Source organism: Squalius cephalus (genome assembly GCF_949319135.1).
Source record: "Squalius cephalus genome assembly, chromosome: 16".
Taxonomy (NCBI): domain Eukaryota; kingdom Metazoa; phylum Chordata; class Actinopteri; order Cypriniformes; family Leuciscidae; genus Squalius; species Squalius cephalus.
Genome location: NC_137137.1, coordinates 11,852,034 through 11,869,181, shown reverse-complemented (window position 1 = coordinate 11,869,181; position 17,148 = coordinate 11,852,034). Strand labels below are relative to the sequence as shown.

General features: G+C 36.2%; 1 long non-coding RNA gene across 1 annotated transcript; it reads right to left on the bottom strand.

Moving 5' to 3' along the window:
* Positions 1-3,227: 3,227 nt before the first annotated feature.
* LOC307174263 lies at positions 3,228-4,658 on the bottom strand. The gene is made up of 3 exons (XR_013823975.1): positions 4,114-4,658; positions 3,889-3,958; positions 3,228-3,302 (listed from the first exon to the last, which is right to left on the bottom strand). It is a non-coding gene; the product is annotated as an uncharacterized lncRNA (long non-coding RNA).
* Positions 4,659-17,148: the final 12,490 nt, after the last annotated feature.

The following is a 17,148-nucleotide window of genomic DNA, read 5'->3' as shown; positions in this document are numbered from 1 at the left end:
ATTAATCATAATCTCTTAACTATTAATGTTTTAACAGTCTAAAATACAGGATGAATTACTTGGAAATATCAACACGTGGTGATTCAATTTAATATATGTTTTTTACTCTGCCTATTACAGATGTTACACCTGTTACTTAACATGTTAAGTAATAACTCTGCTATATACTGTATACTGTACTGAAAATATGAAATCGTAATATATTGTAGGCAATGCAGTCACATTAGAGCTTTGGTTCAAACCCATGGTATAAGTACACAAAGATGAGAGTGTCAGCTCAGGGTTGATCTTATGTGAAACACATCAGGTAAATGTATCATGCTCGGTTCTTCAGCTTATATTAGTTACTGAAGATTTTTTACAATGCATTAAAATGATTCACACATAGTTTACGGGTATTAAAATCTAATCTAATTTGCCTTTGTCAAAAAATATTTGATTTATAATAGCTTACCTGATTATGAGGATGGCATATTCAGACTCAGAGTTCTTATGGGGCTTGAGCTGATGAGCTACAAATTAAACTTGCCACAGAACAATGACCCCGTTTTTCGTGCTCTTTTGTTGGTTTATGGGTCTGCATTAGAAATTCTTCTCCTTTTCTTTCCGTTGCCACTTTGTTGTCCCATTTTGTTTGTTTGAGAAGAAACATTTATAAGTATTCATTATTCTTGAAGAGCAAAAGCCACAAAGTCAAAGACACTTGAAGAGGCTGTTTACAGAGTTCATGGATGTGAAAGGTTGAGAGAACAACTGGCTTTTATGTAAAAAAAGAAAAGTGACCAGAGCTCTCAGGGGAGAAAAGAGAACAGATGTCTTACATTCTCTGCTCAAGGGAACACATTTAATCCCCAAAAACCAGACACAAATCCTTGCCATCTGGGTGGTCGTTGCCTTCACCCAGTCTCTAGAATCTCCTAGGGATGATTATTTTGACTACTTATTATTTATTTATTTCAGATAAATTGTGGCAAATGTAAGTAAATGCAGTAATTTCCAAACATTTTTTTTTCATGTTTAAATGTTTTAATGCCTTTTACAATGGCACGCAGATGATAACATGAACACTTTGATGCAAATCTTTCCTCTTGAGCTTCCTTCTCTCAGATATTGGTAGAATAGAGTTGTAATATACTGCACATTATGCTCAATATGAAAAATATAACAGTATGAAAAGAGGTTAAACTTAGAAGGAAGATTAATCTCCACAATTTAACACTGGTAGCAATCAAACAAAACTCTAAACCATATTGTCACTGTCACATATTGTTTTTTTCATAAATAATTACTGGTTATACCCTTTACTTCTGTAATTCCATTGGATCCTCAAACTGTCAGTAAAACCTCATAACTTCAACCCACCTTAATCTTAAATGAAGTGCCTTTGCTTGTTTGCAATGCAATGGTAAAAAAAAGGAAGTAGTTGTTTAAATAAGTACAGCATTCTTTTACTCAAGAAACACATACAGGCTAATGGGTTGTGTATGAGGAGCGGAGAAACGTGTCTTAGTCTAGCATTTGTCGTTGAGTCATTTTCACAAATGCACATTTTTGTTGCTTATTGTTTTCAAAAGCTTGCGTTTGCAGGTCCCCAAAACACTTGTCGTGTAAATGAGCGGCCAAAACGCATAAAAAGTTTAGCACCCTTAGATTGCTAAGATTTTTTAATGTTTTAAAAAGAAATCTCTTCTGCTCATCAAGGCTGCATTTATTTGATCCAAAATACAGCAAAACAGTAATATTGTGAAATATTTTTTTACAATTTAAATGAACCGTTTTCTATTTTAATGTTGTTTTTTTTAAATGCAGTTTATTCCTGTTTTGGCAAAGCTGAATTTTCAGCTTCATTACTCCAGTCTTCAGTGTCACATGATCCTTCAGAAATAATATGCTAATATGCTAATTTGCTGCTCAAGAAAAAAATTTTTTTTCAGGATTATTTAATGAATAGAAAATTCAAAAGAACAGCATTTATCTGAAATAGAAAGCTTTTGTAATATTATACACTACCGTTCAAAAGTTTTGGGTCAGTACGATATTTTTATTTTTTGGAAATAAATTAATACATTTATTCAGCATGAATGTTTTAAAATGATCAAATGTGACAGTTAAGACATTTATAATGTTATAAAAGCTTTATATTTCAGATAAATCCTGTTCTTTTGAGCTTTCTATTCATCAAAAAATACAGAAAAATTGTACACAACTGTTTTCTCGAGCAGCAAATCAGCATATTAGAAGGATTTCTGAAGGATCATGTGACACTAAAGACTGGAGTAATGCTGAAAATTCAGCTTTGCCAACACAAAAATAAATTGCTTTTTAAAAAATATTCAAATGGAAAATGATTATTTTAAATTGTAAAAATATTTCACAGTATTACTTTTTTGCTGTATTTTGGATCAAATAAATGCAACCTTGGTGAGCAGAAGAGACTTAATCTAAAAATGGTAAATGGTAAATGGTAATTCAAAATGAATTAATTACACATTTAAAAAAATCAGAAGAATTTTTATTTAAAAAAATTATATAATACGATAACATTTTATTTGGAGCCTTTTTGTTTTCTGTGAGAGGCACTTTGGTCCTGTGCCTCAAGAACTCTTGGAAAGTTCAGTCTTAAATGACTGGCCTTATCATCTGTATACCGCACTAAGTGAAGGGACAGGAAGAGAGATAAAGTAAGTCTACATGTATAAAAGGTGGGCTGGGATAGGGTTGTAAATATAGAGAGAGAAAGAGAGAGAGGGAATGGAGTGGGAGGGCCAGAATTACCATGGAATAAATAACAAGGCTGCCAGCAGATAACAGACCAATTCAATCTCTCTTTCTCACCCGCTGGCGAAAAGCAAAACAGAACATGGGATGCCTTCCAACGTCACCACAGTAAAAAGCTATCAGTTTTCTCTCTCGCTCGCTGTTCCTCTCATTGAAGCCACAGCTTGTTCACATTGGCTTTACATATTAAAGTCGTCTTTGTGAGGGTGTCATGATTTTCATTTACATACATGCACTCTCTCCTGGCTCCGGTCCCTCAACAGTTTGGTTATATCACAGAAACCTCGACAAAAGCATCTAAAAAACTGTCACAATTACAAATTCTCCAGACTGTCGGTGAGTGTTCAGCCAAACACAAAGTGAAACACTGGAAAGATATGTCTAGTTAAGCCAAAAAAATTTTTTTACAAAAGCTAATTTTATTGTTATATTGTTGTTATTAATATTGTCTCTGAATGAATACAGTCGCAGTGGGGCGGATGAAGGCCGGTGGCCCTGAATGGGATCTCGGCAATCCAGGTGCACTGTGGAAAAAGACAGCAGTGAAGCATAAAGCCATTCATCCCGTTTACGAATCCGCCCCATAATTTATGACTGCTGCATATGAAACCTGCAGCATTTTCTGAGTGCATGCACTATAGAGCTTGGTAAATCAACATGACTGCTAACAGAGGACACTGTGTACAAGCCATCGAGGGAAAAATTGCATCCCTCTGAGTGAAACTTATCAGAACATCTCATATAAAAAAGCTTACATACATTATGTACCATTCTTGAGTCAAACACTGGAGGTTATAGCACTATCAACAAGTTTAATCACAAAACAAGAATACGTGCAATCTGGAGCACTACTGAGGATGGTTAAGATTTATTTTAAAGCATAAATGATGTCTTTTCATGCATATTCTACACGACAGGTTGCTCTTAAGTCACCCTCCTGATATATTGTGATAGACGTATGACTGTGATAATCAGGAGGTGTGTCAATCTGACTGAGACTGTGCAGCTCCTGAGACAGGTGCAAAGTGGGAAATGTGACCAGTAAAATGACAAAGCAATTACAGAAATGTGACCCATTTCCTCTTCCACACATTCTGAAATAAGACCAACCTGCTATGGTGCGTCATGACATCCCTTCACACTTCCAACAAGCCATCTATTATTTTTTCGTCAGTTGAGACTTAATTGAGCAGAAAACACACATAAAAAACAATGACTGATGAGGCCCTTGATTTATATGAAGTGGCTGTTTCTTGTTGCAATTGTCATTTATGTTACTAAATGAACTAACTTTTGTTATTGTAAAAAGTCAATGAGTGACCCCACTATCCTCACCACTTTTTAAAACAAAGTGACGGCCAAGGATGTATGTCACTAAATTGAATGTGTCGATTGTTTGACATTGGAGTTGTTTTGAAATAAGGCAGCACTTTCCAATTTCTCAGTTAGAGAGACCTATGTTCTCTTGGCATGAAGGTCAAGGTCCACAACAATACAGTGATACATCCATCTCACGCTGTCTGTCTCGTTACGCCTGAGAGCTCTTTTGACTCATCGGCCCATGTCGAATGAGAGGTGCGATCAGGAACAACAGTGTTTTTCATGTCTCTTATTCTCGCCTTGCCCTTTCTTTATTGTGTTTTTTTAGAGCCTTGCATCTGTTTTTTCCAGGCTGTAAACTGTGGAGAGGGGCGTCTCTAAGCTCACTGACCCTCGCCACACAAGACTTTACGAAATTAAGAGAAAATAAGATACCAGCTTTCCACTGCATGAACTGATCCCCTGCTGCGAGTCCACTGGGAGAAGCACAGCAGTGACTGCACTTTAAAAAATGGGCAGACTGGAAGAGGCTGCTGACCGGAAACTGCCCGAGATCCTTCAGGGGATCTGAAACGGAGGGACAAAGAGAATGAAGGTGCGAAGTTACATTGGCATCATTACGGCGGAATTTTTCAATTGCGATGCTTGAAGAATTTGCACGATTAACGAATCTTTAAAAGTCCCAGGTGCTCTGATTCTCATGGAAATTACTTCCAAAAGCAAAATTTCGTTGAGCAACGCTAAATGTCAGCACTTTTTATAGAAAACCCCAACGAAGTCTTATTTATACAGTTCTGAATGCACACTAGCAGTCAAAGGTTTGATCAACAACATCAAATATATTAGAAACAAAACTGAAAAAAAGAGAGAATTACACAGTGACCTAAACAAATCAAATCTCATATTTTTGGAGTACTGCTTTTTAAACAGTATTGAAGTAGTGTCCTGTATGCTGTTTGCTGATTTACTTGGTCCCTTTCATGCATTAAAAATGGAGCTGTAAAGAAATTCAGATGTAGTCACAATTTATATTTACCTGAAAAACTAACTCAAGAATTTAATCATAAGCCTTCAAAGAGTTTTTATGATCATGAGAAGTGTAAATTTAATCATTGGTGGTCATACTAATAAATGACGTGTTATATGTTCTCTCTGACCTCCCTCATCTCCATCTCTCTCTCTGGCAGCAGATTAAGTCGAGTTAACAAGCAGTACAGATAAGGGTGAATGATTAGCTAACTCATAATTTTCTCTGCTCTAATGATCTTTTATCCCACCTCTCTCTTACACACACTCTTTCTCTCAATCGGGCCACACTCACACACAATTTAATGAATGGTGAGGGGAACCACTTCCAGAACTTCAAATATTTGGGAAATTAGCAGCATATAGAAGATTTCCAGTTTCAATTGTTCAAATAAAGGTGTTCAACTACAGCCACTCATTTTTTTTTTTTTTTTTTTTTTTTTATAATGAAAGAATGATTTTTCTTTCGTTATAATGAAGGTCACATTAAAAATGTTTTGGAAACTAGGCATAACTGAACTGTATTGGAATGGAAACCATAAACAGAAAGAAATAAAACTGTTACATGCAATCCCAAATATGTGTAAAAATGTTTTACATTACACATTTGAGGGGCATTTCTAGCCTTTCATAAGATTATTGAGACAAAGTAAAATAAATAAAAAGGTGCATTTTCAATCTAAGGTGCGAGAGCTCCCTGAAGGGAAACTTTTTCAACATGACAGCACCAAAGAGTTCAATTTATAGTGATTTCAGGAGCTGCATTTTATTTAGTAGACCTTAATGTAACTATATGGGGTAGAAAGAATTCACATGACAAAGCACTAGCTGAACTTTCTCAAAATTACCTTTCAAAAAAGTTGCCTACAGTGACAGTGCCATATATACACTACAGCGGTAGAGATGGTATCAGATGTAATACTTCTACTGGGTATTTTATATTTACTGTACCATGGAAACTACATGGTTACACCAGTCTTATCAGGTTCAGTAAATTAATCTTCCTGTAGTTCCAATGTTTCCTTGCCCCAACACTCAAAATGTAATCAGACCATGCTGGGAAAGAATGGCATATAAGTCAAAACATGGCTGAATTGTTTATCATAAGTAATAAGACAATAATTAAGTAATTTCTACAAATCATATAAAATCTCATCTATATTAGCTGGCTAAATAATATTATCAGCAGAATTTGCAAGCTCAATTAACATTTTTCAACGCAATTAACGCAGCACTGGCCCAAAATAGCAAGTCACAGTTATGTCAACTTGACCTGAAACAAGTTAGGACTACATGTCCAAAGCACATGATAACCTACTTTGGTATGTGCTTTCGTATAATAATGTTTTGATTGTAAATGGTCTTTACCTTCAGTACAGGTGTTCAACCTTACAGAACATGTTTGTGGTCCACTGCGCTGTGTTGTACAGTAAATATACATTTTCGAGGTGGTATTTGACGAATAGGCACCGCGTTTAGACGCCATGTCAAGTTAAAAGAAGTTCAACTTTTAAAAGCGCGCCTGGGGACCCTGCCTTCTTTTCAATTTTTATAATATGAAAATTAATCAAAAATATATATTATTGACTTTTCAATGCTTTTCATTTCCGGCACCCAAAGCTGATGGAACCTTGTGTGAGTTTAATGCATTATTTCACACAAAGAGTTTGTGTTTTTCTCATCACCTAAATTCCCTGATTATTTAGTTTGTCCTTTAATACTTTCCAAAACGCATTCAAAATTGAGGCTCTGTGTGGACAGTTAAGTGAATTTTGAGTTTAACTTATGTACCTGGAAACTTTTCGAGAGTTCAAAAACACTGGAGGAGGTGACGAAAACATTAGCAACCCAGACAGATAATGATATATTTTCATCAGCTGCCCCGTGTGTGCAAGTAGCATCAGTTTGATAACAGATTTTGGCCGCAAAGTTCAAGATGTAATTGTAAAACTTTAGAATACTGTTCCGTCATTAATAATGAATAACTACACAGAAACAAATGAGCAATGCATTATTAACACTCTAGTTACTACTATTTAAGAATTTTTTTCATACCTCTCAGAGAACTACTACAGGTTCATAATTAACATGAATAATGCATAATGTATAATTCATTCAAAAGGGAAGATCACGATAACCCATAGTAATGACTCAAGTATTATCAAATCCATTAGAAGGAATTACTAATGATTTGGATCAGTATTCTAAAGTGAAAAACATAATAACTCTCTAGTAATGAGTTTTTTGGAAGCTTTTGAATAGTAATGGCTTCTAATGGATTTGGTAACACTTGAGTCATTACTAGTGGGTTACTATGACCTTCACTTTACAGTTAATTATATATCATGCATTATTCATGTTAATTCTGAACCTGTATATAGTAGTTTTTAGTAGTCCTCTGAAAAAAAAAATAGTAGTTACTGAAGTAGCCAGCCTGATCTCACGGCAATTCGTACGAATTCTACGAGGTGGCTAATTCGTACGAATTCATACGACCTCACTCGTACGAATTAGTACGATTTTTGCTAAATCGTACATATTTTACGAATTGCCCAATTCGTATGAATTCATACGAATGACCCCTGACCCCGCCCCTAAACCTACCCATCACGTGGGTTTAGACAAATCGTACAAATTTGTACGAGTGAGGTCGTACGAATTAGCCACCTTTTTATCACTCGTACGAATTCGTACGAATTGGTCGTGAGATAGCGTTGGAATAGCTAATAGTGAACTACCTCATTCGACTAAGCACTATACACTCACTAATTTGTTAATCAAAGTTTCTTGTTAGTTAGTTGTTACAACGTTATTCAACTTTGTTCCTGTGTAGTTGTTCATTAATGACTGAACAGTATTCTAAAGTGTTGCCAACTTTTTTGTGTATCGCACACTATTTTTTAAAAGCCGCCCTGTGGTTATACTGTGAAAATGTTCTATAAGCAGAAGCTCATTGTCATCCGTGACACTGGTCTGCTCAGCATTAAACACAAAAGTGACTTTAGATACTTTTTCTAGAACTTAGAAACACATAAAGACTCCAGGGTTACATCTACAGTAATATAAAACTCCCATTGTGTAAAGTCGTGACTTTAGCATGCCAGATGAACAGTTTATTCCAATTGAATATGTTGTGTGTCTCGTTAACAATCATGATCATATTCTACATTTGAAACAGCACTGAGAAGCTTCCACTTCATCCTGCTTCTTGCAAATGCTAGTTGCCTAGCAATGAAATAGCTGATTTTATGGTCTGTGAAGTTCGCAAGAGCCAGAGAGAAAGAGAAAGACTGAGAGAGAGATAGCAAGGGAGAGAGAGAGACAAAATGGATAAAGACAGACAAGTAGACGGGGGTGCGAGCATTTGAATAATATTTCGAGTTTCAAATCTAATACTGATAAATCCAGAGAACACTGTATGATGACAAATATGAGAAATGTGTAACATATTGATCCGTTTATTTTAATGAAGCACATAAGGAGGAAATGGATGTCGCTGGAGCCGGTCTGTTCTTTGTCTTCATTTAGGGATCAACTGTGTGTGCAAACAGTTTAGATAATTATCTGATGAAGAAACTGAGCACACAGCAACTCACATGATATAATACTTTACAACACAAGAGACCTTATGGTTTTTTGAGGGAGGGAGAGACAGCCAGGGCTCATCTTAGATCCTAATCTCCCAAGGCTCGCCTCCACCAGGAAGTTCTCTTTAACCGTCCTACGATTTTCCTCTCTTATCGTTTCGCCTCCCTGTACCACCTCAGAGAGGAGCCAAGTTCAAAGCACCATTCAAAAGCCGCCGCTGTAAAAGACGAGCAGGAAATCTAATTAATGTGAGCAACAAAGAAATTAAAATAACCTGAGCCGTATTCGTGAGACTGAGGTTATGGTTAGCTGCCGGCTGAATATTAAAATTGGTCTATTATCTGACAGAAGAGCTCAGACTCAGGTGACAGAAATCAGGGCCAGTGACTTGTCCAAAAGGGCAGTATTATCTTACATTTAGTTTATGAAATTTTATAATCCGGGGCTTTTATGCTGAGGAATATGAGAGAAATCTAGGCTTCAGTTACGCGGTTATTGACTATGAGCTGGTTTTCTTAACAGGATGCTGTTCAGTTAGTGTATGCAGACAATTTTTCCAAATTGTTTTCTACAAACAAATTATGTAGCTGCAAGCTCAAACCAAACACTCTGTGCCATCTCAATTGAAAATCTGAATTTAATCCTGTTTTCTGTGTTGATTCTGTAAGACATTTGTTTGCAAGTGAATTATTGACATTTCCTTTCTGACAGCCCACAATTTCCCGTCAGCACTTAGGGAGACTGTAAAATCTCAGCATGTACTGGAACAGCCACTCCAACAGTCCAGGATTCCTCAAACGCACAATGAACGCAGTGATGAATGATTTTTGGGTCACAAAAAATGTCATGAAATATACTACTTTAATTAAATAACATGGGGGAAATTTGATTATGTTCTTGCAAAACATGAATAGGTATTCCTGTTTGTTGGGTTTGATTAAAAATTGAGCCTCATCTGTATTAAATAACATAAAAACGTGTTTTTAAATGTATGCATGGTCACATTTTTCTCATGAGATCAGACTGACAAAATGTCAGAAAGCATGCAAAGGTGAGGAGGGGCTCTGATATCACATGACCTCATAGGTGGTTGGCAAAAGTGGAATGTTATGATTTCCATATTTAATTTGCATATATTTTCCTTCCTTAGACCCGAGACGAAAGAAAACATCAAAATAAACGAACAATGCTTAAAAATAAAGGTTCTTAAAAGGTTCTTTGTTGGGGTATATGGTTCCATGAAGAACCTTTAACATCCAAGGAACCTTTCCATTGCACAAAAGGTTCTTTGTAGCGCCAAAAGGTTCTTTAGATTATAAAAGGGTTCTTCACCATCAATCTCATGTGACCTCACATTGTTGGAGTAAATTTGTGTTTCACATACATTGATTTATTTGTGGCGGCCTGCCACAATATCTACACTGACCGCCACAAATAGATTTGTGTTTCCTATGTTAACTAGACTGTGGCGGCATGAACATCTATTTAAACTTACAATAGTAACATAAAAGAAACCTTTGAGAAGGGTTCTTTGAAGTACAGAAAAAGGTTAAACTAAAACAAAAATAGGTTCTTCAAGGAACCTTTCAGTGAAAGGTTCTTTGGGGAACCAAAAAATGTTCTTCTATGGCATCGCTGTGAAACCCCCTTTTTGGTTCTTCCTGGCAGCTTTATTTTTAAGAGTATACAGTCTCGCGCACAGCAAGGGTGTCACACACGCATGAACGCATTTACAAAACTGAACAGTAATTTGAGGACAGCTACCATAGTCGAGAGAGATTCAAGAAACACTGAACAATTAAACATTAAAGAATGCAGCAACAAAAAACGTCTCACTCTCCATATCACTTTCTATCCACTCCTTCCACTGTCCACTGCTAAGTCTCATTCTCATCATCCACTCATTTCTTAACAGGCCTTTTCACTGTTTATGACAAACAACAGACGAAATCATTCATTTCCAATGAAGTTTTGACCCTCTGTGGATGTCTGATCAAAAGGTCAGTCATTTTCGATAGTTGTGCTCCATTACTGAAGGCATTAACGGAAACATGGCGTCTTCACAACAAACATTTCATAAGACTGCCACTAGGAGGGTGAATTTGCGACAGTTGTATTCTTAGGTCATAGAAACAGTGAAACAATGGCTTCCTTGTTACATTCAACCCCTCTCTCCAATTCTGCTTGACCACAAAAATAATTTTCTGTCTGCAGAGATTTCTGTAATATTTAAAAGATCGTATCCAGTATGTTACAATAGGGAAGAAAAGACTATCGCAACTTACGTTTCATGCCGACTTTAAATAAAATGCATCATATAAAAGTTAAAACCAGACAATGCATGTTCCTCAGTGGAAAAGCAAAAAAAAAAAAAAAACTATAGTTGTGATGTATTTCAGTCACAAGAATAAACACTGCAGTTTGAAAAAAATGTGCCATTGGCAGCTGGTGATTTCAGTCTGATCTCCAGCTTAGACCTTCACGCACCATCTAGCACTCTTCAGATCCCGAAGTGTTCTTTGTTGGCTGTTCTTTCTGTCTGTGTCTGCCTGGTTATTTTGAATATATGCAGATTGAAATATGCAGAGACACACAGTGCTACTTATCAATCAGAAAAATCAGAGTGAATAATAAACTCAATCTCCTGAACATCAAAACATAACGCACGTACCTGTGTTTGATCTTTTCTGCCCCCGACGTCACTAAAATTGTTTCATGTCAAGCAAGAAAGATAAAATCTGACATTCATTTATCTTTTTCTTTTAGCAATTGTTTCCTCCTAATCTCTAAATGTTTCTCCTCCTAATCTCCTCCATGTTGCTTTAAATATAGCATGCTATGCAGATTTCAAATGGGTCCGATATGTTTTCTGTTATGCGCCAACTCGCACATGATCCGCTCTGTGCTATCGTGTTTCTGGACCGGAGCAGACTGTGTGCGGCGGTTAGCATGACACTAACGTGAAATCAATGGATTGCATATTTACTAGGGCTGATTTATTTACTAGAAAGATTTTTCTAGTCGACTATTAGTCGTTCATTTAAGCGATTAGTCGACTAATTGCATGTATATTAATAAGCCAATTCATAATAATGAGCCTTTAATTACCTATTCATAGCCTAATCATCTCTCAAGCGCACACATAAACTTGCCACAGCGCACCGGCAAAAGTAATGATTCTCAATGTGTTGTGAAAAAAACAGCAAGGAGACTGTCTGAACATTTTAATAATTCATTGATAAACTAGTGTTTTTGGCTGCAGTGATGAAGTTGACGATGCTTACTTGTCATCTCTGCAGAATAGTGTTTCATAACATAATCTTAGAATATTTATTTTCCATTTGATCGGTTAATTTAAAAATATAAATTTCAAGCTTTCGATATATATGTATTTAACATGTCTGTGAGGAAAGTTCAAACTGAATTTCGTATTATTTTTGACGCGCTCAAGTTCACAGAGAAAGAGACAGCAGAAAGCGCATCCTGATTGTTTCTTTATTTTACAAAAGCAAAAATTTTAGTTATTGTGAGTGCACACAAATAAAATTTGTCTGTTTCAAATTATGTATTAGGCTAATCTTGATGTAAGAATGCAAGTGATCGTGCTGGCGCCTCCATGTCATGAAGTAAACACGCTAATAGCTTTCACACTCCACACAAACACTTGGATATGCGCCTAACAATAGGCTAGCTCACATTTATCTAAGTTAACGTTAGAGCGAGCAGCCATGTAAAGTTGCTACTACTTACATGTTTCAAATGATAAGCCATATTTAAGGTCGATGACAAACGTTTGGATTTCCTGCCCGGCATACTGTAATTACCACAAGGACCCACTGTTAATGATCTGTCCCTCACGGACACTCCCTATCCCCTATATAGTGAACTATGTGCCATCCAACATTTAGAAAAGAGTAAATGTGTGAAGAGAGACCGATTTTAGCCGCAGCTTCAGCGTCTATTTTTAATGTAGGACGATTTAGATTCTAGAGAGCATTTGATTGGTCAGAAAATCTGATGAGAAGCTGAAGTGCAGAGTGATGTCATCAAAATCATTGATCCATATTGGCAGTTTTGAATGCTTAATATCTTCTAAATGCGAATGTTGTCATTGTTTTTCAAGCACACTAGCTTATATAGATAACGGCTAACATATTCCTAAAAGCCAAAAAAACTTACATTTTGATTTCATGGGGACTTTAACAGACATTCACATTTTTAAAAGAGATGTGTAACATCAAATAAACCAGAATTTAAAGGGGTGGTTGATTATGATTTCACTTTTCTAACTTTTGTTAGTGTGTAATGTTGCTGTTTGAGCATAAACAACATCTGCAAAGTTACAATGCTCAAAGTTCAAAGCAAAGGGAGATATTTGCTTTTAAATAAATTGCTTTTTAAGGACTACAACAAACGGCTGGTAGGGACTACATACATATAGTGTTTTTGGCTGCAGTGATAACATAAATTACATAAATAGTATACATTAATTCATCAACTAACCATTCAGAAATGTCCTGTTGCATTCTACGTGTTGTCACTTCTTCTTGTCATCACTCTCCATCATTGTCTGACTCCGGTTTGAACATAAAAGGCTAAAAGTTTTTGAAATTTTCAGTGCATGTCTGTGTGAGGTAAAAGGACACAAGCTGTTGAAGCTCCGCCCTCTGTGGAGCAGCATCAGATTATTTGCATTTAAAGGGACAGACACAAAAACTGTGCGTTTTTGCTCACCCTCAAAAAATTACAATTTTAACATGCTATATAAAATATATCTGTAGGGTATTTTAAGCTAAACCTTCACATACACACTCTGGGGACATCAGGGATTTATTCTACATCTTGAATAGGGCATTATACCTCCCCTTTAAGATTGTATCAACTTTGAAAAGTTAATTGACTGTGAAATTATGAGAACTCTAAAAGCATCAACAATGGTAAGCATTTTGTCAGATGTGAAAAAATAAAAAATAAAAATGACACCATTCAACATTTAATCGCAGGACGACCCAAAAGACCCCAAAGTTACTTTCCAAAGCACAATATTTTTGTAATGAATTTGTGAGCAGTCTGTCTGTAACCCCAGCTAAGAGGATGTGGGACATGAATGTTTTATCGTCGTGAGCTTGAAATCATATCACATGCCAGTGATGCATGCTGCCACTTTGGAGAATTACATAAATGCAGTAAAAAAAAATAAAAAATCTCCATGCAAGAGAGTGCAGGAGGAGGCAAAAATGAAGCAGTTCTCATTACTTCTCTGTAATGACATGTTCCTCTCAGTGAAACAGATTGAGTGTGCCCCGTCTGAGTGGGTCATTATATATTTAAAATGCTGGATTTGAACACAGGGAGTAGTTTTTTCTTTTAAGGCAGGTTCTCGTCCTAATGGCATTTGGAGGTGGGCTGGGAGCTGTTAAATTCTAATCCTGTGAACTGGAGCAGATTAAGACATCCTTCAGATTTCTGAAGCAAACAAACACCATTGGTTTTAGCAATTAAGGATCACAAGGATGCTTGTTGTCATGGATATAAATGGGACTGAAGTAAATGTTCCTCCAGGAAGGATACATAATAGCATTAGCATAATTACAACCGGTTCCAAGCACAGCTTCACTTAGATAACTTTATGAAACCCTGTCACTGTCAGCACAAATATTTTGGAGCTGTCAACTGTTCTTTGATCCTCATGTACCTGGAAGTCGTTGTTATTGTGATGTTGCACCTGTGACGCATTCTGTCTGGTTCAAATAGACATGTTGTAACACAAAAGTTGGAGTGAGCCCTTCTCGATCGCATCAGCAGTTGCCATGGTGATAATGCACCTGCAGGTTGTGGGTGAATCTGAGCGAAACAGTGCGGGCCTTTACATGTGTCATTTTCTCTCAGTAAACATGTAGGTGATTGGTAGAAAGAGGCTTACAGCTGACCTCAGACATTCTCATATAGACTTTCTAGCAGTGTTGTGGGAATTATGACGCTGCTGAGATTGACTAGAATCTTTGGCAGATGTTACAATATCAGGAAAGCTGCTAGGCAAAAGGCGATTTTTTTCTGTAACTGTATCCAGAGTCATCTCTGACAGATTTTCTGCAGAAGCCGATGTGGAACTATATTATTGTTTCATCTTATATTCATGTTATACTGTAACATATATAATTTTAGAGTATTCACTGAAGTCCTAGCCTCAACTTCAAGTGAGTTACATGATGTCAGACATCACCACCAAAGCTGGCAGTTTCAAAATGGGTCAGCCAATCACGGATCACCTCTCCTGTAGTTACCAACATTCTTCAAAATATAGTTTTTTGTGTTCAAAAGAAGAAACTCATACAGGTTTGGAACAACATGAGGGCTAGTATGATGACAAAATGTTAATTTTTGGGTGAACATGGAAATACACAAGAGGAAATGGTTTATGTTGTGAATAGGGAATTGTAAAGATTTGAATTATTTGAATTATTCTGGTTCCAGTTCCTCTTAACGATTGTTGTAATTGGTTGTAACTGATTTATATAGTTGTTAAAATACGTTATATATATAAGTTGTTAAAAAGGTAAAAATGGATACATTTTATAATGTGAATACTTACCGTATATCTTTTAATTTTTCTATTAATATATTAAGACCTTATATACCTAAGACTATGTAACATATAGTGTCAGCAGACTGACTGTAGGCCAGTGTAGAGGTGTGTAATGAGAAGCCATGGGGAGACAATTTATCACCCTTCATTACTTCAGTACCTCTTTTAGTAATAGAGGATTCAGATAAGTTGGACTTAACCTTTGGGTTAAATTTTGGCTATTTTGATTGTTTCCCACTTTGAAAAGTCAACAGCTTGTAACATTCGAAAACCCTTTTATGTTTCTTACACAATTTAATTGTTCATTCCAGTGAATTATTCTTAGTTAAATGTACTTATATGCCAGTTTGCAAATGAATACAGAAAAACGATAGTGAAAATCTCAACGTTTGTTCTTTTATTCCAAATTGTTACATTCTTCTCTTTTTAAATGGTCCCTTCTGTCAGTAAAAAAAAAAAAAAAAAAAAATTATAATTGCTAACAGGACAGATCGATAGTGTTTTATGTGTTTTCACCTCAGCAGGACCCCCCACGGTGCAGAAAATACTTTTTTTTAATTAGACGTAGACCCTTAATGGCTCTGATTTTGGCCTGAGAAAAGAAAGAGCAATGCCAGTCTAATTGTCTGGTGATGCAATGTTTTAATTAGATAAGTTAACAGGCAGGCAGTATTCTCCACCGGCGTCCCCATCATTAACTATATTCATTATCCCTACGGCTGCAGTGGCGATTGATCATGACAGATCACACAGGTGAGAATCCAATAAGATCCAACGTCCCGAACAGAATTAAACGGCTGTTAAAGCAGACGGAGGAAGACTGATAACACGCAACAGTCAGACTCAGTGACCCCAGATAAAGTGAGCTCAGTTTAACAGATTTACATGATAGCCCATCAAAATCCTTCTGCGGCTCTGAGATGCTATCATCCTATCAAAATATTTTACGGCAAAATATTTTCACCCTTGGGGAAAAGATCAAAGCTGTTGATCATAATGTCAGTATTTAAAGGATAAAAATGATGTTGTTTTTCTTTATTTATGCACTCTTCAAGTATGCAAAAATCTATCAGTAACTTTTCTCGCAGGCAAACAGATGAATCTTTTGATCTGTAAATCATAAGAACTGTATTTTAATTATACATCATAAGTTATGCTGATAAAAGACAACATATTGAGGTTCGATGTGATGGATGTTTGGATTCAGTGCTGGGGTCAATACAGCCACTTCACTTTGGATTGTGGGTAAATTGTGTTTCTAACGAGCCCAATAAACCAATTAGGAGATTTCATGCTAAAGCACACACGTGTCAATAAGCAATTAATGAAGACAGAGGAGGAGACAGAAACAAAGCAACAGGTGCCACGTACATTATTAACAATTCTTCAGTTATTTCAAAAGGAATCGGCTTGTTTTTTCAGCATTAGTGTCACTCAAAAAAAAAAAGTCTGCCCCCTTTGCTCAGGATTCTCAGGTTCTGCCTCAGCCCGGTCACCTAGGCTAGAGCATGCCATGTGACTAATCACTCTTTTAATTAAAGATTATTTATTATTGTTATTTTAATTCATAGCAATTCACAAATTTCTGAACTGCACTCTAAAAAATGCTGGGTTAAAAACAACCCAATTTGGGTTATTTGGCAACCCAGCGCTGGGTAAATATTGGACAGAACACATGCTGGGTTATTTTGACCCAGCAGGCTGGGTTTTTATACATTAACCCATCTGCTGGGTTGTTTTTAATCAGTGCTGGGTCAAACAACCCCCATGCTACAGGTTATTCATTTTAGATAATAATAATAAAAAAAACGAATAAAAAGATATTAATAACAATAATAACACTGTTTATT